This window comes from Hermetia illucens, chromosome 4 (genome assembly GCF_905115235.1).
Source record: "Hermetia illucens chromosome 4, iHerIll2.2.curated.20191125, whole genome shotgun sequence".
In the NCBI taxonomy this organism is placed as follows: Eukaryota; Metazoa; Arthropoda; class Insecta; order Diptera; family Stratiomyidae; genus Hermetia; species Hermetia illucens.
The window spans coordinates 162,116,942-162,139,961 of NC_051852.1; the positions used below are offsets into that span (position 1 = coordinate 162,116,942).

The 23,020-nt window shown below is 46.2% G+C and overlaps 1 protein-coding gene across 1 annotated transcript in view; it reads right to left on the minus strand.

The window, feature by feature from the left end:
* Positions 1-17,662, minus strand: part of LOC119655149 (SH2 domain-containing protein 4A-like) — a 134,872-nt gene extending 117,210 nt beyond the window's left edge. Inside the window, exon 1 of the mRNA XM_038060888.1 lies at positions 16,883-17,662. The gene's annotated coding sequence lies outside the window, so the exon portion shown is untranslated. The remainder of the gene's footprint in view (positions 1-16,882) is intronic.
* Positions 17,663-23,020: the final 5,358 nt, after the last annotated feature.

The following is a 23,020-nucleotide window of genomic DNA, read 5'->3' on the forward strand; positions in this document are numbered from 1 at the left end:
TGATAAGCTTTATCAGTATGTTTGGAAGCAATCCGAGATTGGAGCAAGCAGCATGTATATATATAACACTTTATCGCATAAAAGATACATAAAAAAGTAGACATATTTTCGCTGATAATGTTTTGGACTTCTGCCGGCTCATCTACTCATCAATTAACATGATCAATCTTTTGAATATTATTGCCCCTTGTTAGTCATGTCTGTCTTTCTTTGTTAGATTATTTATTTCCCCAGTTTTTTATTAATAAATTTCCAAGAATCCATCTATTCACAAACAAATATGTATCTTTATTTGTTACTTCTACGCCTTACTTTTCTAAAGGGAAATGAATAATTTCTTAAGTAATAAATAAATAATTGTAATCACTGATAAGACGAATGAATATAAATTTCCGAATTTTATTTCAGAAAATAAAAATCTTATTTAGAGCACTGAGTCATACATTTGATGCCATCAGATACACCCCAATCATATTCTCGTGCCTTTTCTGGTGAATGCCTGCTAAGTCACTTAAATGAGGCCATAAACTTGTTTTTAAACGATGGCTTTCAATTTTTCATGCACTTAATGATAAAATGGTATGAAAAATGTTTGGATTAATTTGCAGAGAGGTCATTGATATTGGACGTGATTATCGATTGTTCCTTGTACGAGTAAAGATATAAAAAAAACTATGTAAGCATGTAATTGTTTTCTAGTTAAGTTTTTGTTTCAGAGAGTCCTTGGCTGAGAGTAGTGGCGTGTAAACGATTTCTGAGTTGTTAATTTGAAAATGATTGGCGCTGTGAAATTACATAAAGAAGAAGAATCGATTTTAGGGGGAATTATTTCCTCTGACTGAGTGACAGGTTGCTCAATATACAGTGAGGAGTGGTTTGTCGAAAATAAAGCCCCAGGCTTAGATGGCATTCCGAATAACACTCTGATAGTGGCAGTTAAAACAGTTCCAAGGTGGTTCGTTGAAACAAAAAAGAAAAGTGGAGGAAGCAGAAGTTTGTCCTAACCTCGAAGTCAAATAAACCTCTGGATGATCCTTAGTCTTGCATGCTTATGCCAATTAAACGGCGTTGGCAAACTTTTCGAACGGGTCATTTACAACGGCTTGTACCGATCACAAAAAGGGAGGGTGACGTTTCAGATATGCAGTTCGGATTCTGAAAAACAAGATCTATTGTCAATGATGAAAATTGCTGAGGATGCAGTAGAGGCCAATAAATCTTGCGCGATAGTTACTCTCGAGATAAAAAATGATCCTTATACTACAAAATGGAGTAAAATAATTGCGGCACTTCCAAATATCTTGTGCGCATAGTTATAGGATTTCTCAGGGTGAGGGTATTGTGGTACGATTCGGACGATAGACCTCAGACGCATAGAACAACATACAAGGATCAGTCCTCGGTCCTCTCCTGTGGATAATAATGTACGACGCAATTTTAAAATTGCAACTGCCGAAAATAGTGCCAATCATTGGCTACGCAGACTTCATCGAAGTGGCTATCGTGGCACAAGATATTGAGGAGTTCGAGGTACTCATAAACGAGGCAATTTATGGAATGAGATCCTGGTTAGAAGGCGCTGATCTGACGCTCGCAGAGCATAAAACCGAAGTAGTTTTAATCACCATGCGAAGGAAGTAAACTTCGATAAGGATCAGAATTGGCGAACCCATGATACATTGGCAGCCAACGCTTAAATACCTATGTGTCATGGTTGACCAAAGACTAAATTTCAGGCCCCATCTTGAGAATTAACCAACAGAGGTTTCCCGGGTTGTAACATTGTTGGCCGTCAGTTCCTTATCTGGAGAGTTGTCAGCTCCATCTTGGTTTATGCAGCTCCAGTCTGGGCCTCGGCATTAAAGCTAGAAGCAAATAGAATAAAAATCGCGCCGTATCGATTGAGTGCATTGCAAGCGTCGTACGCTTACCATACAACGTCAGACGAAGCAGCATATGTGAGTGTCCGCGTTTCTATGAGCCATCATATGCAATTGGCGAGTCCTGTACCTATCGTTGGCAATTAGCACGAAGTGAAGTTATCTTGGGGTGGTAAGAAAGATGGAATGATTCCACTAAACGACAGTGGATTCATAGGATTATTCCAGACGTCTCCAAATTGATCACACGGAGACACGGTGCTAGCTGCGACCTAACTCAATTCCTAAGCGGACACGGAGGGTACCTTGCATACCTTTATCGTTTTCCCTCAGGGATCGTCAACGATCCATGGGTCGTTTACGATACGGGGAGTGGCGTCTCCGAGGTGCCTGAGCAAGTACTTCTGACCCCCTAGCTGACATAATACTTGCATCCTAGGTAGTAGCCTCGAGAAAGTTTCTCGGTGAAGAGCGAACTGCTAATGACTGATACACGCTGGGACACACTGGGAGTCCCCGGAGCCGTCGAAAACTCCCTGTCGACGTCGATGGGGTGATGTGAGCCTAGCTCTACCAAGGTGGTAGTTGTGGCATGTATCAGGAGCCAGCCCCTTCGGGGCCCTGGTCGGGTAGTGTGCACTGAACCAGTGTTAGTAGACTGCGTTGCCCCGAGCGAGCGCTGATCCGTCCGTGAATTCCGGGATGAGCTAAGCATAGGTCAGGCCTCAGGAAACTGGGGTAGGGGCTGTGTCCCCGAGGGTATACCCGTTCCTGACTATTGCGGCCCGCTCCCTTGCACACGATGCGCTGGTAAGCAACTCAAATGGAGAATAAAAACGAACGAAACGAGGAGATAGTGGAAATGGAGAGTGACCTGGCTGCGTTTATTCGCAGCACGAAAATGCGGCGTTCGCCCCAGCGCCCAGCGAAGGACGCAACAAGGGCTGAAATACCCGACGAGACATCGGGACGTGCAGACGGAGAGAAAGACTCGGAAAGTGATGCGGCACCTGCAACACAGATAGGAACCCAGACCATACCGCACAGTGCTATAATTGGGGAAAGAGGCACAGTGGAAACTGCCGAAACTAATAAAATGGTTTCGAATATAAGCAGAGTGGGAGGACTGTCGATTACTCTGGCGTAAGCGGAAGAGGAAAGACTTATTAAAAAATGCACGGCAGTTGTGAAGCACATGCGATCTTCGACGTTCCTCCAGAAAAACGTCGGTAAGGGGGTGAAAAACGGGCTAATGGAACTGGAAGAGCTCCTGGACAGGATTTCATACTATAGGCGAACATGGAAAGTAAGATAAAATTCACAGGAAGCAGAAACAACTGCGCTTCCCGAGGAGAACACCACGAGTACCAAACGGATCGCTGACAGCCCATTGCAGAGCGAACTTGGTAAAAAACAAAAGGAGGAGGGGACATCTGAAGGAGACTCAGGTACTCTCCAGGGCTGAAAAGAAGAAGGCGAAGAGGATCAAAAGACAACAACACGTCGCGCCATCAGAAAAACCTCTGCCTAAAACTAAGGCGGACACGAAGGACGGAGTGCCAAAAGAAAAGGTGGGGAGACGAAGGAGGACTAGACCGCCAGCTTTGCTTATTAAGCCAACGGAAGGCAAGACTTTTGCGGAAGTCCTCAGCGAAATCCGTTACAAAATCAAACCCGAAGACAACGGAGCGGAGGTGTCTTCCATATGTAAAACGAAGGGTGGTGGAGTCTTAGTCGAACTAGGCCCGAAGGCTATAAATAAAGTCACGTTCTGTGAAGCAGTCAAGGGGCTTCTAGGAGAAAAAGCTTTGGTTTCTAGCCTGGAACCCACGTGTGCTTTAGAAATCCGAGACCTTGACTGTCTCACGGAAAAGAACGAGGTAGATGAGGCCATCAAACGCGAATGCCCGGAGGTAACCAATGTCCGGATTGGTATTACCTCCGCAAACTCCCGAGGCCAATAGCTCGCTGTGGTGGAAGTTGCCGAGCAATACGCGAGGAAGCTTCTAAACAGCGGGAAAATAAGAATTGGTTGGGTAGTGTGTAGGATACGAGTTCGGGCTGCCTCAACCAAACGTTACAGATGTTTGGATTATGGGCACACATCTGCAAACTGTCGGGGACCTGACAGAAGGGCAACATGCCGTAAATGCGGTCAGGCAGGCCATAAAGCGAACACCTGCAATGAAAAGGAAAACTGTGTCCTATGCAGGGACCGTGGCGCGACTGATGAGAGCATTGCGCACACTGTGGGATCGGGGCGGTGTCCAGTTTTCAGAGCAGAACTGGAAAGAGCTAGGATACGGTCAACATGATTCGCATCCTACAAATCAATATGCACCGGAGTGCAACCGCTCACGAGTTGCTAGCGCAGTTCGCTGTGGAGACCAAAGCTGATTTAGTACTCATCAGTGAGCAGTACCGAAACGAGGGCCCAGTTTCATGGCACCCAGACATATCAAGTACCGCTGCCATCTGGGTTCGGGACGGCACCCTCTTGGGGGTTCTTGCCCAAGGCCGAGGGGACGGCTTTGTCTGGATTCGGTGTTCAGGGATAACGTTTTTTAGTGTCTATCTTACGCCGAATGCGACGATGCCGGACGCTCGTCGGAGGCTTGAGGCTTTGGAGGACGCTATCTTAAGCACGGATGGGCGGATCTTGGTCGGGGGTGTCTTCAATGCTAGGGCACTTGAATGGGGCATGCCTCACACAGATTCCAGAGGGAAACGAATTCTGGAAATGGCAGCGAGAACAGGACTGGTAGTTCTAAACACCGGATCCACCCCAACGTTCCGGCGCCCGGGCTGCGAAGGAAGCATTCCAGACGTAACTTTCGCGTCGGAATCACTGGTGTCGCTGGTGGACGGGTGGCGAATTCTGGAAGACTTTTCGACAAGTGACCACCAATACATTGCTTTCGAAGTGGTGGACACAAACTCTCGGTGTGCGCCACCCCAGCGATCTTTCTGTGTATGGAACGTCGCGAAAGTGAACACCGGGAAGTTTGTCGAAACTCTGGGAACAGGTGGGGCCACGCTGAAGGGTACTCCTGGGGGCGGTGGCGCCGCGGCTGACACTGTCGTAAATTCAGTTATGAACCTGATAACGACGGCCTGCGGAGCCTCCATGCCTAGGAAGACATCGAGGCGCGGCAAACCTTCCATGTATTGGTGGACAGTGAAAATCGCAGAGCTCCGGAAGGGGTGTCACAGGCTCCGCCGCTTAACACAACGTCTAGGCGACCGGGGGGGAGTCATGTACCATAATGATGGAGTACAAATCAGCCAAAAGGAGACTCCGCAGCGCAATAAACAAGAGCAAAGCTCGCTGCTGGCAAGATCTGATCGACGAGGTGAATGGGGATCCGTGGGGACTCGGTTACAAACAACAAAACTCGGGGCTCTGCGGAAACCCTGTTCACTTAAGGCCGAGCAGATGGACCGCATTGTGAGGGCACTCTTCCCTGCGCACCCCGTATGGGATGGTGACGGCGCGGAGAGCGCAGAGGACTATCCACTTTTCTCTATAAAAGAGTTGGAACAGGCAGTCCTCTCTATGAAAAACAAGAAGGCGCCAGGATCCGATGGTATTCCAGCAGAGGTATACAAACTGGTATTCCAACACCGGCCAAACCTACTGCTCGTTGCATTCAACGCTTGCCTGAAAGAGGGCACTTTCCCTGCTCGTTGGAAAGTTGCGAGGCTTGCGCTGATCCCTAAAGGGAAAGGCGATCCCGAACTGCCTGCCCAGCTTGATACTGCTGGGAAAGTGCTCGAAAACCTCATCAGAAGTAGACTCGCTGAAGCGATACGCGCTGCCGGAGATTTATCTCCCCGGCAGGTTGGTTTTAGGGCAGGGAGATAGACAATTGATGCTGTCATGCAGGTCGTGGACGCCGTTCGACGAGCAGAGGCACATAGCCGCCGAACTCGACGGGTGGGGCTCCTCGTAACGCTTGACGTTAGAAACGCCTTCAATTCCGTAAGATGGAAAGACAAGCGGATGGATGACTACTCATGGTTTCAACCTTGCACTGGAAAAAACCGAAGTAGTCATCCTGACTAAAAAGAGAATTCCGACCCTGCGTCCCATATCGTTCGGCGAGTCGATCATCGAGTCAAAATCTCTGGTTGACTCTTGACTCAAAGATGATCTTTTCTGAGCAAATCCAAGCAGCAGCGAACAAGGCTGCGGCTGGAGTTTCGGCGTTAAGTGGGCTAATGGCAAACATTGGGGGTTCTACGTCTAGTAAGCGACGTCTCCTGATGAGCTCAACGCAGTCTGTCCTGATCTACGGCGCAGAGGTATGGGCTGGCGCTCTTAACAAGGAGGTATACCGTAGACGCCTCACGCAAGTACAGAGACGGGGAGCTTTACGGGTGGCGTCTGCGTACCGCACAGTCTCTGAACCGGCCGTGATGGTGATCGCGGGAGTTATCCCCGTTGCCCTTCTTGCTAGGGAGCGTCAGGCCATATACAAGCGCAAGGGAGGTGAGCCAAGGGAGGTGGTTGCTTGCGAAGAACGGCAACACACTCTAGACGAGTGGCAGCTCTCTTGGCAAAATGAGACTAGAGGCAGATGGACTGCGCGGCTCATCGGCAACTTAGGTGCGTGGCTGAATCGGAAGCATGGTGAGACTGACTATTTCCATACTCAATTTTTAAGTGGGCATGGAGGTTTTCAGTCTTAACTGCAGAAGATTGGAAAGGCGCGTTTTCCGGATTGTGTGTTTTGCAATGGAGTTGTGGACGATGCCCACCACACTTTTTTTTCTTGTGGAAGGAACACAGGGGATCTCTCTCCAGACAACATTGTGGAAGAGATGCTGAGGACTGCTGATAGCTGGAACCGTGTTGCCCATTACGTTCGGGCCCTTCTCGTTGCTAAGAAGATAGAACTCGACCGGTGGTGGAGCCGGATGGCAGGGGGTTCCTTGAACTGACAGTTCCTTTCCTCCTCTCCTCTCCCGTTGGTGAAAGGAATTCCCTGATTTGAAGGCTCCGCAAGGCGGGAGAGTTCGGGGGCTGGCCCGAAGTAATGTGACAAATGGTTCCAGGCTAGCTCTCTGACGATGGGGAGGTGTTTAGTTGGTAGTCCGACGACGTACCGAATCGGGAGTCCAACACTGTGTGCGTAAATGCATTCACCTACCCTACCCCAAAAAAAAAAAAAAAATACCTTTATCGTTTCGGGCGTAACGACTGCCATATTGCCGAATATGTGAGATAATTCCGGAGGATGCGGAGCATGTTGATTTTGTTTGCCTGAGGTTCGCTGTGCACAGAGCGGAGGAGGAAATTGACGCCGGGACGCGGTTGTCACCCGAGAATGAAATGTTGGCTTCTGAAAAAACTTGGAGGGCGGTGGTAAAATTAATGAAGGCGGTCCACCATGTCCTGAGGAGCTTCGGTGGAAAGTAGCAAATAACGACACGAGCCGCAGTAAGATGATTCTGCCCAGCGACGGAATGTCGAAATGGCAGTCTCGCGTGGTAAGTTAAGGAGAAAGAGGTGGTTTTAGTGAGTAAAAGGAGCCAGCGGTAGGTTTTGATTTTTTTTTACCTAAAATGCGCCATGTATGCATAAAGCATATGCGCAGACTTCAGTTTGAGATACTCCTGTGATGAGGCAAGTTAAATTTGGAGATATACATTTTTAATCAAGGATCTCAAATAGTGTGTGTAACAGGCATCTGTGCCTGTTTGGGGGTGTGGCGGCATATCGGAGGCGCGAACCTGAGTGTCATTGTGAATTTGCCTTTGCCGCTGCATTCAATGACCGTAGAAACAGCTGACGGTCTGATACTGGACTGGGGTGACAAATTTCAAGAATGACATTTGTCATCACTTAAGTTCTGTCCGCCCACTAGCTAAAGTCATCAAAATCCAGGCAGAGGTGATTATACAATTGCGGTGATTGGACTCAGATTCTCAATCAGAGCTGAGTCGACTGGTACCTGGTACGATAGAAGTCCTACTGCTACCAATGAGATTTGAACTGCGAACAGCCTAGTGCTCTAACCACTGATCTCTCCATTGTACATAAAAGATGTTAATAATAGCGCTCCATCAATACTTCTTGCGAAGGAGATGAGCTGGGAACTAGAGTTAGCACAAATGAAGTAGAATTTAGGGTCAGCAGTCGTTTCGATTATGAAGTCAAGGTCCATGGGTAAAAACAAACAAGACCCTTCTGGGCCAATTTTACAAAACAAGTTACTTGGTCTTGGTTTTTCAAAATAGGGTGCAAATCCAATAGCGGATACCAAAAAAATGGGAGAAAGGTTTCCTCCAATGGGTTCGGTCTCCCGGATCCATTGGTTTAGGATTGAGGACTCTCTCAGTTACTACTTCGGTGACAATACTCCCAGGACAAAGGTGAATCAGCGTCTGATAAGCTACCTCTGCCCTAGACGAAACCGCAAGTCGTCTGTTTTTTCAACTTAATACGTATGCTGCCTAACTCGCCTAAAGACTTGAAGGCTTAGACGTTTCTTCGCCAATAAGTAATCTGAATTTGATTTTCGATCGGGGATGAAATGTATCTTTAACTGGCAAAAAAATCTAATCTCCACCTAGTCTGAGAAAACGGAAGCGAAACGAAGAATTCTGATAGCCTGGATTTCCTGGTTCTAATATTGAGAAAATATACAACATAGGAAGGATAACCTTCATGAGCTCTTCTTTGACACTACGTTCTCCGATGGAATGCATTCCATATACCTATGCAGAAACTTCTATCAGAACATAAGCTGCTTACACCAGTATTTACGGTCAATAATTCAGCAATTAACCTTGTTGTAATATTTCCGTCTTTCTATTGCAAAAATCAGAATGTATACAAATACCTGACTATGGTCACTTCACACCTGAAACCCTATACAATCTCCTACAGCCATTGTTAAGTACGTCCATCAACTCTTTATGAGTGTTTAATTTTTTGTAACTCTTATACAACTTTTTTTTTACAATGAATGCCCCCAAGCTGACTTGGCTCCAGCATGATGTGCATTTATTCGGCCTTTATTTATAGGTTTTGCATGCAATATTGTAGGTTTAGGTAAGAGTAGCATTGGGCTCCTATTCGGAGGCGGCCAAATGGATAAATTCAGAAAACAGGTTGGTGTTGTATCTGAAGTTAATCGTTTTTTAGAAATATTTCGTAATGTTGAGATTTATGTGCGCTTATCCAGGGTTGACTTTATAGAAGTGCAACTGCAACCGAATAGACAGCATGCGATAGACAATAGGCAAGATCTTATAGAGAAGGAAATACCTAAGAATCTATTGAAAAAAGATACGATATAAGAACAAAACAAAATCCTTTTAACTTAAACTCTATTTTACGATTATCTAGGTTTTTTGTCAATTCAGTTGTTACTTTACTGTTTTTATGTCTTTTACTGATCGGCGGACAGGCCCCGAGTGTTTTAATGAGAATGTTGACAAAATGTCTGTTTTTGACATTTGACATCTCAGTATCATGTCAGTCTGTCAGCTGTTTCTGCGGCCATTGAACGCAGCAGCGGAGGCGAATTCATAATGGTGCCTAGGTTCGCGCCTCCGATGTACCGCCACAAAGTTTAGGAACCATAAATCACTCCAGATGGAGGGTTTTGGTGGATGTAGTTGCAGCTGTTGAAACTCTTCGGGTTGCTTCTCACTCCAAATACAGAAATTTTTTCTTAATTCTGCTGTGCAGTTTCACAAATGGTCCCAGAATACCAGAACGTTTCTTTTTCAGAATCAAGTTAGTTGGTCTCTGGCCTTTAGGCGACATGATCAACATCCTGCTGCTTCTTCATATTGCTTGTAAAATGGGGACCATAATTGTCAAAAGACCAATGACTCCGCTTTGTGGATGTCATTTTCTACATATATATCAAAACTGAATAACTCGAATTTCGGAACTTGGAACGTGCTCGCAGGATCACCAGGCACTCAATGGTGAGTGACGTTAGATTCATCGGATGTGTACCAACGTTTAGCAATATTCAAAAATGTATGACTCACCATGTGCAATACCTCAGTATGACTTTCGAAATTAGAAGACGGGGATTCTGTATTGAATCACGTCCTTTATTAAGAAATGCATCCGTTTTTCATGATATACTCCCCTCAACCAGGCTGACGATAACCCGGTGCCTAAAATAGACCTCAATATTTAAGTAGATGCGAAACAACCCAAAGGTCATTCGAAACGTGGTTGGTTTAACATGCTAGATAAGGATCTATAAATGTGGCTTGACTCCAATCTAGCCAGACGAACTACTCCTGTTGTTAAATGGAATAAAAGCTGAAGAAAGGGAAGCTACATCTGAAGTGACCAAAGGTACAGAGCAAGGAGAATATGAAGAACGGTTCGAAATATCGCAATAAGCTTTTTGGCAAAAGAAGGCAATTAATGGGCGGGATTTCACAAGGAGGGTGATATAGCTGAAAATTGAGTATACTTCTTTGCACTTAAGCAGAACTTTAATGTGAGTCGGTGTGGGTGGGCAAAGGAATTGTGGATTGGTACCCATGATGGGGCATAAAACCTGGGAAACACCTGCTGAACCAACATCAACAGGGCTACTATCAAACTACAGACGGAGAAGGATGAAGGCGACTCGTCCACGCCTGAGAGCGGGACAAATTGTACCAATTGGTCTTCCAGGTTGGGGGCTGGGTAGGGGTGAAAACCCGAGTTACCAAGTCACGAAAAGAGCCTCGTGCTGGACAGAAAACAACGAAGAGTTGGCGGAATCGTTGCATGTGGCTCAACCAGCTCTAGGAATGGTTTAGGAGCAAGGAAATTAGGTGTCGAGTCGAAGCCGAGACACGTCGATCGTCATTTGGAAGGGATTTCTGCACCGGGTCGCGACTGGGGACGAAAAATGGATTCACTACGATAATCCTAAATGCAGAAAATCATACGATTTGCCTGGTCTTGCTTCCACATCGACAGCTAGGCCCAATATTCACGGCTAAAAGGTTATACTTTGTATTTGGTGAGACCAGCCCGGTATAGTTGCTAAAACCGAGTGATACCCTTACAGGCGAACGATATTGAACTCAATTGTTGCGTCTGAGATGGGCACTGAAGGAAAACAGCCTCAGTTCTAGGAAAGGAACGGCAGTGATTTTGCTATATGACAATGCTCGCTCCCGTGCGGCGCGACGCTGAAATTGGAAGTTCTACCCCACCTGCCGTACTCTCCTGATATTGCACCATCTGATTATCACATTTTCCGATCAATGGCGCACGACCTGGCCTATCAGCATTTCGGTTTTTAGGATGAAGTGAAAATTGGATTGATTCGTAAATCGCCTCAAAAAATGACGAGTCCTTTCGACGCGGCGTTCGTTTGCTGGCGGATGTGCTAACAATTTTTGAAAATAAAGCCTTAAATTTTGAGGAAAAAGGAAAGTTTTGAGTGAAGGGAGAAGAACGTCGTAGTGAGAACTTCAGATAGACAGAGACACGCGCAAGGAGCATCGTTCCGTAGGGAGACATGCAATATAACCCATAAACTAAGGGAGGTGGTTCAACGTGGAAGGCAAGCCCCGCAGTGTAACAGAAAATGGAGTATCCTCCAGGGAACTCGGTATCTAACACCTTGGATGAAGGCCGGCAGCTAGGTTCCATATATAGTTCGCTGAATTTGACTGCGAACTATCGCAAGTCTTGATGAGCACACCTAGCCTTCAGAATAAGGATTGGTGATTTCATTTAATTCATGTAGGTCACTTTGAAGGAAGATATCACGCAATAGGGACGAGAAAGGTAGTTTTTTTCGGTGGAGGGCTTCGGAAACCTAGCACTGGCAGTTTATGAGAGTAGGCAAGCGGGCTCTTGGCTAATCGAGATTCGTCACGGGACTCGGAAAGGAACTTGGAAAGCCCCCGGACTGACATAACTATCGATGCTGTAAAAGACGATCGTGGAAGAGAACAAACTTCAACAGCGTTTATTTCACTGGGGGAACGCATAAATGAACTCTGTGAGTTCATTAAAGGCCACCGAAATATCAAGGCCCTGATACGAGGTATTAAGTTGTCCTATATTAGGGCAGCGGAGGAGAAAAACGCCTAAGCGTCCCTGTGTCAAAATTACGCGGGAGACGCGGATGACGCCTCCCCAACATAAGGTAGGTGGGAACGCAGGCAAACGGAGTAGGAATGGAATGAGTGAATCCCTTGGTGTCGAGCAAGCGGCCAAGAAGAAAAAAACCGAGCCGGCAAAAGTTCCGGGTGGTTCTTCGACTACGACTCCTCCCGAACAATGGATGAAGGTGGGTGCCAAAAAGCAGCAAAAGGAAGATTCATCCGGAAGTAATCATTATTTTCAATCCGGAATTGACAGACCTGGGTGGAAGTGTAAGCCGTATGAGACGTACGCAAAAAGGGGATCTGATGCTGAAACTAAACAAATCTAGTGAGAAGACAGTGGATAGTTTTTTTTTGACCGGCACGTTGCAGGTGGTGACAGGTGCCCGCCATATAGGAGGGAGCTGAACCGTAGGGCTAAATGAGGTTGATACAAATCAATCTCAACCATTGCGATTTAGCTCAAGACTTGCTCTTGTAAGCCATTCGAAAGTCGAATATGGATGCGGCGGTAATATGTGTACCGTGTCGAAATTACGTTAGTGCTACGTGGGTGAAAGGCTCAAAGCCATTCAAGAAACAAAGGCATTCCCAGGAGTCAGCTTTGTATGAGCGAAAGTCAACGGCGTCCATATCTACAGCTACAGATGCTAGACAGCATGATGTTGGATGCTAGAGACCACAGCCCAAAATCATTGCCGGCGATTTCAACGTGTGGGCTTTAGATGGGGGAAGTCGAGTGACGAACACTAGTGGATGCTTGCGCAACTTACGAGGCAGAGGGCTAGGATCAATCGTCGATTTCACTTACCTCAGTAACTGGTTGGCGAGAGGGATGGTCTGGCGGTGAGTGGTCACTGTACTCACAGTGACCATCAGGCCATCTTTCTCGACTTCAGCAACGGGGGAGGCGATAGCTAAGTGAGCAACAAAAGCGGAAAAATCAGGTCGGTTTGGTGGCCCATTGGAGTTTTCTAAGAAGAGACATTCCTGGCGGCTTTAGATGGAGGTTACGAAACGAAGGGAACGGCGCTGGAAAAAGTGAGCCAGTTATGTCAACGTATAACTGAGGCATGTGAATTTACAATGCCGTGATGAAAATTCCATCACAGTAGGAAATCAAACTACTGGTGGAGCCAAGAAATTGCGCTGTTGAGAGCATCGTTTACCAAATGACTAGAGGGAAGCAAGAATATCAGCAGTCGGAGAAGGGATACCGCGATCTTCGAAGTAGCCTTAAGAAGGCAAGGGAAAGTAAGCAGAATTGCTACAAGCAGTTGTGTCTTGAAGCAAATACGAACCCATGAGGCGCTGCTTATAAGGTTGTAATGAACAATGTTTGTGGACAAAAATCACCCCAAGTGACATGCCCGCGACTCTTCTTCAAAATAATCGCAATTCTTTTCCCACAATAGGAAGAAAGTGGCACACCTTATTCCTACCACCCTATTTTTGTTTTAGACAGTATGAAGAAGATGTTGAATAGGGTGATATGCAACAGACTGCTTCCGTTCGTCGAGCTAGCTGGTGGTCTACCGGAGCGGCAGTATAGATTTTGCAGAGCACGGTCCACGGTCGATGCCATTGCAACGGTCGAAGACTTAGCCCGGAAGGCATCGTCCGTTGGTAAGAGCTGCGCGGTGGTGACGCTGGATATCAGGAATGCCTTTAACTCGGTCAACTGGGGTTGGATTAAGGGCACTCTGACTAAACTGGGTGTCACTGGTTACTTAGCTCGGATAATCGGAAGTTACCTGTCGGAGAGACTTCTCTCCAAACCATTCATGCTATCAAAGCATGGCTCCAAATGGTGAAATTGGACTTGGCGGAAAATAAGACGAAGGCGGTCCTTATTACTAATCGCAGGAAAAATAACACTGTCGAAATCCGGGTTGGTAATCACGAGTTCGTTGAAAAATCGATTATTAGATACCTGGGGGTAATGATCGATGCGAAATTGAGTTTCAAGGGGGATCCGGACTATGCGCACGGCAAGCTCATCTCTAGCAAGAATGATGACAAATATTGAAGGGCCAAAATCGGGTCGCCGGCTGCTTATCGCAGGGATGGTGAAACTCATCCTGCTATACGCGACTCCCGTCTGGGCGTGCGGACTGGATAACACAATGAACCAGGGAAGTATAAGTTTGGCCAATTCTGCTAAGGGTGTGCAGTGCATATAGGATGGTATCTGGTGAGGCAGTGTGTGTTATCGCGGGGATGATTTCCTTCGATCTTCTAGCGAATGAGACCTGAAAAGGAAGGTGAATTCATCGACAATATCTTTTTATCTACCGCTTTTAGTAATGGTTTCCACTTATTGTCGTATTTATCGTGCTGCCGTCGTACAAACCGGATCTCTCAAGATCGGTACAAAACAAGTACAGATGGCTTCGGGGGAATTGCAACTAACGCTTCGTATTCATCGCGGCGGGACTACCCGTGAGCCGCATCATCACTCTCATCACCATGCGATGCTTCTTGGGAAGCGCATGAAAGCTACAATACTATCGGTCACAGCTTGCATCTGGGGTCAAGTTTTTATAAGAGGCAAGCTTTTCTTCTTCTTACTGACATGAACTCAAGGCCATGATCAGGATGATCAGCTCTGGCTAAAGACGATCTCCGTAGGTCGCTGATCATGTTTCATGAACTAACATCACGTGCTTTAGTGATCTGAAGCTCTGAAAGTATGTTGGCGGTTGGGAAACCCAGTGGGGTAGAACGAGCAACCTGCGTGTCAGATGCGCGTAAGTGTCAATCGTAGCGGCCATGAGAGACGGCGCAGGACCGTTTTTTTCTCGTTAGCCGAGACCGTTGGTGCTTTGTATTCAGGGAGTAGAATTGATCAAGGTCTAGATCCGTCGGGACTTTTGGCAGGTACCGGGACGTGCTGGTACCATCGCAGGTTCCCTGAACAAACAACAACAGCCCTAAAATTTCCCGCCAAACAAATCAAACTTTCCCGAAGTTCTGGCGAGTGCTATCCGAAATGCAGTACCACGTCGCCTCTCAATCTACGAGTTCTTCAGCAGGCGCAATTACCTGGTTGATACAGACACTTAAGTCTTTTCTCGACGCTTCATAATCGCGGACATTAGCATTCCCATCTTAGGCGCGGATCTCCTGTGCCACTATGGTTTGCTATTCGTAATACGTCTCTCATTGGCCCCACAATTTCCCTTTAGCCATCAGGGAAAATCTCATCCTCCTCACCCAGCGAAGACTTTACCGATGCACGTATTAGCGCACTTCACACAAAAATACCGCAACATTACTACTGAGCGTAGTCTCTCTGAGTCCGTTCAGTATGATTTTCAGCACCACATCAACACCACTGGCTCCCCATTTTTCTCTAAGTGGCGTCCATTATCACCGCAAGAGCTCACAGTTGCGCGAAAAGAGTTTAAAGAACTTCTTAACCAGGGTTTTTGCAGACCTTCCGACAGTTGTTAGTCTTCGCCACTTCACATGGTCCCTAAATCCAATGGCGACTACAAATGTTTGAATGTTCAAACCATTCCTGACCGCTACCCCATCCCACTCATCAACGACTTTAGATTCAACATCGTTAACTGCCGTGTTCTCTCAACCTTGGACTTACTCAAGGCATACAATCAGATCCCTGTAGCTCCCGAAGGCACTCCGAAAACGGCAACATGGACAACTTTCGGACTCTTCGAGTTCACTAGGACGACTTTTGGACTATGCAATGAGGCGCAAACCTTTCAAAGATTCATCCACTCTTCTGTTTCCTATATTTGATGTGATGTGATGATGATGTTCAGGTCGAGTCTTCCTCTAGGTCCGAGCATTTAGAACACCTCGACTGCAACGTCTGCTTGAGTCCGACGACGAAATGACTGGCGGGCTTCTGAAAAGCCACTAGGAAGGAGCTGGGAAGGCTGAGATGATTCCGAAAAAGGCCGCTGGACCCATACACGGTGGATACAGGAAGTACTTGCATCACTTCGGATTGGATGAGTTCCCAGACAGTCCTGAATGCACCGCTACACCCGAGGACGCGGAGTGTGTTATGCTCCACTGTCCGAGTTTCGCGAATGAAAGAGGGAGGTTAAACGATGCCCTTAACGCAGTTATTGGACCCCGCAGCACACTGGGGTGCGATAAACGATAATACAGGAGAAGTTGCAGGAAATGAAACTACCCCGGAAAGCACGACGGACGCGTGACTAGTTGTGCTGGTATAGAGAGCCCTCCTTGCGAAGTAATACTTGACGGTGGTCCCGCGGGGAATGGGCGGAGAGGTGAGGGTGGTTTTAGTGGGTGACACATGTTAAGGGCATCTCCACTCATAAAAGAAGGTAGTAGTTGTTTCCTTGAGAATGTGTCTGTCAACCAAGGACCACAAGACTGAGTACAATGAGACAAAGTCGACGTCAGGTTGAATGGCTGAACTGCATTGTGAGAGCTTTGAGCTACGAGTTTAGTCCTACTTAAGCTCCACAGTGGGTATCTTTTGAAAGGGTTCCATACTTTGCTAGTCATACTTAATTCTTCTTCTTTTGGCCTATGAGAAAAAAATTGGTCCATGCAGTCACGCCGATTGTATCTAATGCACCTAAGTGCCTCCTACACTCACTGAAATTGATTAGTTTCGGCTAGAGTGCATCTATGTAGTTCGATGAAGTATCTAGTAATCATGTTTAGATATGTGTGTCGAATCTTAGCCTCTACTAGATTCCGATAAATTCCAACTGGAAATTTGAGAAATGCCTCAATTTTCCGTTTCTCACGTGCGATAAATAGGTCACGTGGATATGGGTCAAAGTAAATTCTCCGACCTAAAGCCATGGAGCATCAATCTCTCTTTCAGCAGCATTAAACGCATGATAATTCATACGGTTTCCAATAAATAATCATTTTCATATTAAATGCGTTCTACTTACACTAATAGCTCGCCGAAAAAAAATCAGATACTGCACAGTTAATCCTCAAGTGAAATTCGTTTCTTCACTAAACACCGGAACAAAAATTTTTCGCTCTTTCTTTTCGTATGCCGCAAAGCAAAACGAACAAGCACGCACGCACCAAACGGACGGAAATGATTCTTTTTCACTTTTAACTACCGAACAGATACTCGTATTGCAATGGCAGTTGCAGTAATTACTGTGCGCAGTATGAACGATCACAGGTGCAGCTTTCCACTCGGTAATTGATGGGCGATTATAAACAGATACTTAGATTTCCTCAACAATAAGATTCCGGCCTTAGTCACCACTTTGCACTCAAATGCAGTATTCGCAACTGACGTGACTCACGACAATAGTAGAACTTCAATTATCTGGCAAGTTAGCGTAGATACGTAAACTATATTACATTAATACATAAGATTTTTCACAATAAAAAAAAAATTAGAATTAACTCCCAACAACAAAGCTGTTCTGCAAATTTACATTCAGAATTCTCTTCTGCACAAAATTTCAGTTGAGTGCGCGAAATACTTGACCGAAGTACTAGAGCGCAAGATACATCTATTTGCAAGTGCTAACTAAAGTATCTAAACTGAGGCGACCCGTTCAGTCCACGCTTTTCCAGTTCCAGACTCGAACTAACCGCGAGTGCGGATTTAGTTGATTTCAGATATTTTTTTTTCGGTTCAGTATCTTTCTTACTCCCATATGTGTATAGATAGATACGAGTGCTGGGATCTTAGCACGGCTTAAGCATGTTAAAAGCCAAACGACGACGGCGTATCGCGGTGTTTTCTGCGCGCAGTGCGAGTCAATTGCTATGAGTGTACACACAAGTACAGAAATACGCCGCGGTAGTACGGCTAACTCCAAGAAGTGGGGTCAAAATCTTAATCTTTTTCTTTAAGAAAGAGTCGATTTTTCAAGTACTTCGCGCTCGTAATGGATTGTATGTATGTAGATATGTCTTGTGAACATGCGCGCAGAGAGGCAGATCATGGAGTGAAAATGCTCACTTTGTGCTAAGTGGAACTGGCAAGACTAGCGAGAAGCACTTGAATACTTACATATCTGGATAAGTTACGGATACATTCCTTTTAACCAATCACAGCTACAAAGATATCCGATACTATCGGAATAAATCAGCTACCGACTGCCACTTATGATATATGGTCGTTCTGCAGAAGGGTTACTTCACATCCGGATGGCTCTTTTCTCAGGACAGTTAAGATATGTATCTATTTGGGAATCAAGCTCGATCTATGGATGTGTAGTCTATAGATTGGAATTTTCAGTTAAGGATGTGTATCAGCAAACTTAGGGCACCTACTGTTCATTGGGCTTGAAATACTCTAAACCATTTTGAAGGTGTTGCCATATTTTGTATCTGCTGTGTTAGTATGCAAAGGATACATTCGAGGTACCTTACTATCTTGCCAGGTAACAAGACAGGCATGATGTCGTCAAACTTGAGGATAGACCTAGTCATGTTAATTGCCTGATACCATGACTCAGAGGCCGGTTGGGTTCATAGTCCATAGTCTGATCTAAAGAGTATCTAAAGAGTCTAATCTAATTAGTGGCAAAAGTGAGAGTTAGGGGATAAATTTATCCTGTGACTTTGTTTACTTTTTTGATGGATTTTACCAGTCAAAAATCTCCCTTTAGAAAGAGGCACTCCCCTTCATTCTTGGTTTGCACCACACTAGAGTCTGGGTGAGGCACCTTCCATTCAAGTACCCTGCCATTGAAGTCATCCCCGGCCAGGATCCGACCCTCTGTCGCCACGATATCGTTCTCCAGAGTAACAATCTGCGCGGAAAGTCCGGCATCGTCTCATTTGGTGTTAGGTAGACACTGAAAAACGTAACTTCTTGAACAAGAGCCCTAAGGTGGGTGCCGTCCCGAACCCAGATGGCGGCGGATCCTGATATGTCGGGGTATTAAGAAGTTGCGTCCTTGTTTGGGTACGCTGGTGAGTACTAGATCAGCTTTGGACTCCGCAGCAAACTGCGCAAGCAATTTCTGAGCATATTTATCTGTAGGATGGGGATCATGTTAATCGCGTCCTAGCTCCTTCCATTTCTGCTCTGACGACTGGACACCGCCCGAGCCCGCAGTGTGCGCAGCGCTCTCATCAGACCCACTACGATCCCTGCATAGAAAGCAACTCTCCTTTTCATTGCAAGTACTCGGTTTATGGTCTGTCTGATCGCATCTAGTAGCAAACATCTGTAACATTTGGTTGGGGCGGCCCCGATTTGTATCCCACACACTATCCAACCAATACTGATTTTTTCACCGTTTGGAAGCTTCCTTGCGTATTGCTCGGGAACTTCACCACAGCGAATTTTTGAGAGATCACAAAGGTGATACCAATCCGGGCATTTGCGCTTGATGACCTCTTCAACCTCGTTCTTTTCTATGAGGCAGTCAAGGTCTCGGATTTCCTGAGAGCACGTGGGTTTTAGGCTGTAAACCAAAGCTGTGTCTCCCCAGTAGCCCCTTGATTGCTTCATCTCCGTTGTCCTCGGGTCTAATTCGACTAGGACTTCATCACCCTTCATTTTCCGAATGGAAAACACTTTTGCTCCGCTATCTTTGGGCTTCATCTCGTAACGGATATCACTGAGGACTTCTGCAAAAGTCTTGCCTTCTGTTGGCCTTACAAGCAGAGTTGGCGGCCCAGTTTTCCTTCGTCTCCCTACTTTTTCATTTAGTGCTCCACCCTTCGTGGTTTAGGCAGAGGTTTCTCTGATAATGTCCGGATAGCTGAGTGGTTAGAGCACAAGGCTGTCGTACGGAAGGTCGCGGTTCAAATCTCACTGGTGGCAGTGGAATTTGTATCGTGATTTGACGTCGGATACCAGTCGACTCAACTGTGAATGAGTACCTGAGTCCAATCAGGGTAATAATCTCGGGCGAGCGCAATGCTGACCACATTGCCTCCTAGTGTACCGTTACGGTCTTGAATGAAGTGCTCTAACCCACTTCAAGGCCCTGATCCAACATGGATTGTTGCGCCAACGATTATTATTATTATTTCTCTGATAACGCAGCGTATTGTTGCCTCTTGCCTCTCTTGACCTTTTTCTGTTGTATCCTGGAGAGTACCTGACTGAAGTCTCTTTCAAATGCCTTTCCTCCTTTTGTTTTTTCCCCAGTTCGCTTTGTAACAGGCTGTCTGCCATCCGTTCGGTGCTCGCAGTGCTCTCATCGAGAAGCACGGTTGTTTCTGCCTCCCACGGATTTTCTCTTACTCTCCATGTCCGCCTGTAATACGAAATTCTGTCCTGGAGCTCCTCCAGCCCCATCAGCCCGTTTCCCCCCCCCCCCCCCCCCCTTCGTTTTCGTTTTTTTCTGGAAGAACGTCGTAAATTGCATGCGCTTCACAAATGCCGCGATTTTCTTAATAAGCCTTTTCTCTTCAGCTTTCACCAGAGTAGGCGATAGCGCTCCTATACGGCTTATTTTCGAAACCATCTCGTTAGTTTCAGGAGTTTCGACTTGGCCCCCTTCCGCAACTATATCATCACTTTGCGAGTCTTCTTCTTTGTTTGCGTATCCTGATGTATAGTCGGGTATTTCAGCCCTTGTTGCATCCGTCGCTGGTCCCTGGGCGCAAGCGGCGCATTTCCACGTTTCGTATAAACGCAGCCACCTCACTCTCCACTTCCTATTATCCCCTCGTTCGTAGTGTTTCGTCATTCAAGTTTCTTTTACTATCGCATTTTGTGCAAGGGAGCCGGCTGCAATAGTCAGGAACGGGTATACCATCTTCGACAAAGCTCCTACCCCAGTTCCCTGAGGTCTGTAGGTCATTAGCTGATCCTGGGCCCGAAGAGGGCCTTGGCAGAGCTAGGCTCAGATCACTTCATCGACGTCGACAACTCCTTGGCTCCGGGGACTCCCAGTGTGTCCCGGCATTTATCGGTCATTAGGGAGGCTACTACCTAGCACGCAGGTATTCTGCCAGCTAGGGGGTCAGAACTGCTTGCTCGGGCACCTCGGGGACGTCACTCCCCGTGTCGTAAGTGACCGGTTAAGAATTGTTGACGACCCCTGAGACGGCTCGACCTTGGGCTACCTATATTTGGTAGCATTCTCGCAATCAGCGCTCCGATGTTATATGCTTTAGTTGCTGCACCCTCCTCATGCAATCTGAAGTTTAGTCTCTGGTCAATCACTACGCCTAAGTATTTGAGCGCAGGCTTGGAATGAATTGTTTGTGTTCCAACTTTGATTTTCATGGACGTGCACTTTCCTCGCATGATTAGGATTAGGAAGTCGGCAACCATACGCACCAGGTATTTTGGCACGCCTAAGTTTATTTGGGACTCAAGTATCTTGCTCCATCTAGCCGATTTGAAGGCGTTCTTCACATCGAGACTGATCACTGCACACCACTGCACAATAGTCGAGTGCGATCTTAACTGTGTTAGCAACCAGGACAACTGCGTCCGTTCTAGACCTCTCCTTTCGAAAACCGAACTGATTCTCAGAGAGACTGCCATCCTTTTCTGCAATTGGAAGTAATCTGTTATAGATTATTTTTCTTTCGAATAGTTTGCCAGTATTATTTGGAAGGTATATCGGTCTGTAGGATGAAGCTTCTCCCAAAAGTTCAGGGTCTGCTTCGTCTTCTTTTTCTACCATAGATATTTCCCTTATAGACTTTCTGGGTGGGATCATCCTCATCCATACGGATTAAGTGACCCCCCACCGTAACCTATTGAGCCGCATTTTATCCAAAGCCTGACGGTCATGGTATCACTCATAGATTTCGTCGTTTTGTAGGCTGTATCGGAAATGTTCCTTCTTTAAGGCATGTGGTGAATACCTCGGCAAACATATTTGACGCTATTTTCGCTGCTGCCTTGAGAGCTTTATTGGGGATGCTATCCAAGCCATGTGCTTTATTTCCAACTATTTTTTCCGCAATTCTAGGACCTCCTTTTCACTTACCATGGGAACTTCGGTGAAATCAATCTCGACAGTGGGAAGGTTAGCGGTACTCACATTCTGTGGGAAAATATCCTTTAATCTTCCGTTAAACCGAGTAGGGCAAGAAATTGGTGGGGAGCATTTTCCTTTGATTTTCGATATTATGGTCTTATAGGCGCCTCCCCAAGGGTCCCTGTCGGCTTTCTTACACAGTCACTTAAAATGTTCACTCTTACTTTTTATTATGGCCACATGTAGCTTCTTCCGAGAGTTTTTATATTCTTCTTGTAGCTACTCGTATTCAGATTGGTTTCTATTTCGCTGATTACGGCCTCTGCTCTAGAGGCAGGCCTTGCGGTATTCTCCGACTTCAGAGTTCCACTAAAAGTTCGGAACTCACTTCTGGGATACAGCACACCTTGGCATGGAGACGTCACATCTTCGCCGTAACTTTTCGCCGCTCTGTAAAGCTTTATCTTCTGCGTTTCCTTCAAGCGCTGTATTTTGCTGAAGAACTTCTATGAAAATCTCCTCGTGCCTCGTGCCTGCCCAGGTTCAGCTGTTGTCCGGGAACACTTCCTTCGTGAACCATGTATGATTTGAAAAATGATGGTGGCGGCCGCTTTGTGTATATTCTTTACTGACGTATCACTGGAGATCGTTAGCTTAAACATCGCTAACAAATGTGATATCTATCACAGACTCCATTTCTCTCTTTCCGAACGTGTTCAAGCATCCAGTGTAAGCAACCACAAAATTCAGACGAAAAAGAGCTTCAGCCCAAGCCCAACGAAGGTGAATCAAAGGGAAGTAGATCGAGCATATGGCTAGTCACCCTTTTTGCTTCCTTTGAAATCGGTGATCCTGCTCCAGTTAAGGCGATACATTCTGCCCCAAGTATTCTGCGATATTCTGACCAAAAATATCTCCTCTTCGGAAGCGTTCTTGCAAACTACTTACTGAAAGCATACTAAAGCTTCGAAGCCCTTAACTTCATACCATCATATTAGAAAACAAGCAGTGAAACCAGGTTGTTCCGCGCCTGGCACTGGTTCTATCTCACCAATTAACTTCAACAACGCCAAAACGGTTGCAAGGTCCATTAAGCTGAGTAAAAACAAAAGGCCGACTGAGTATGACAAAATCCCAGTCGATAGCTCCTGCAGTACT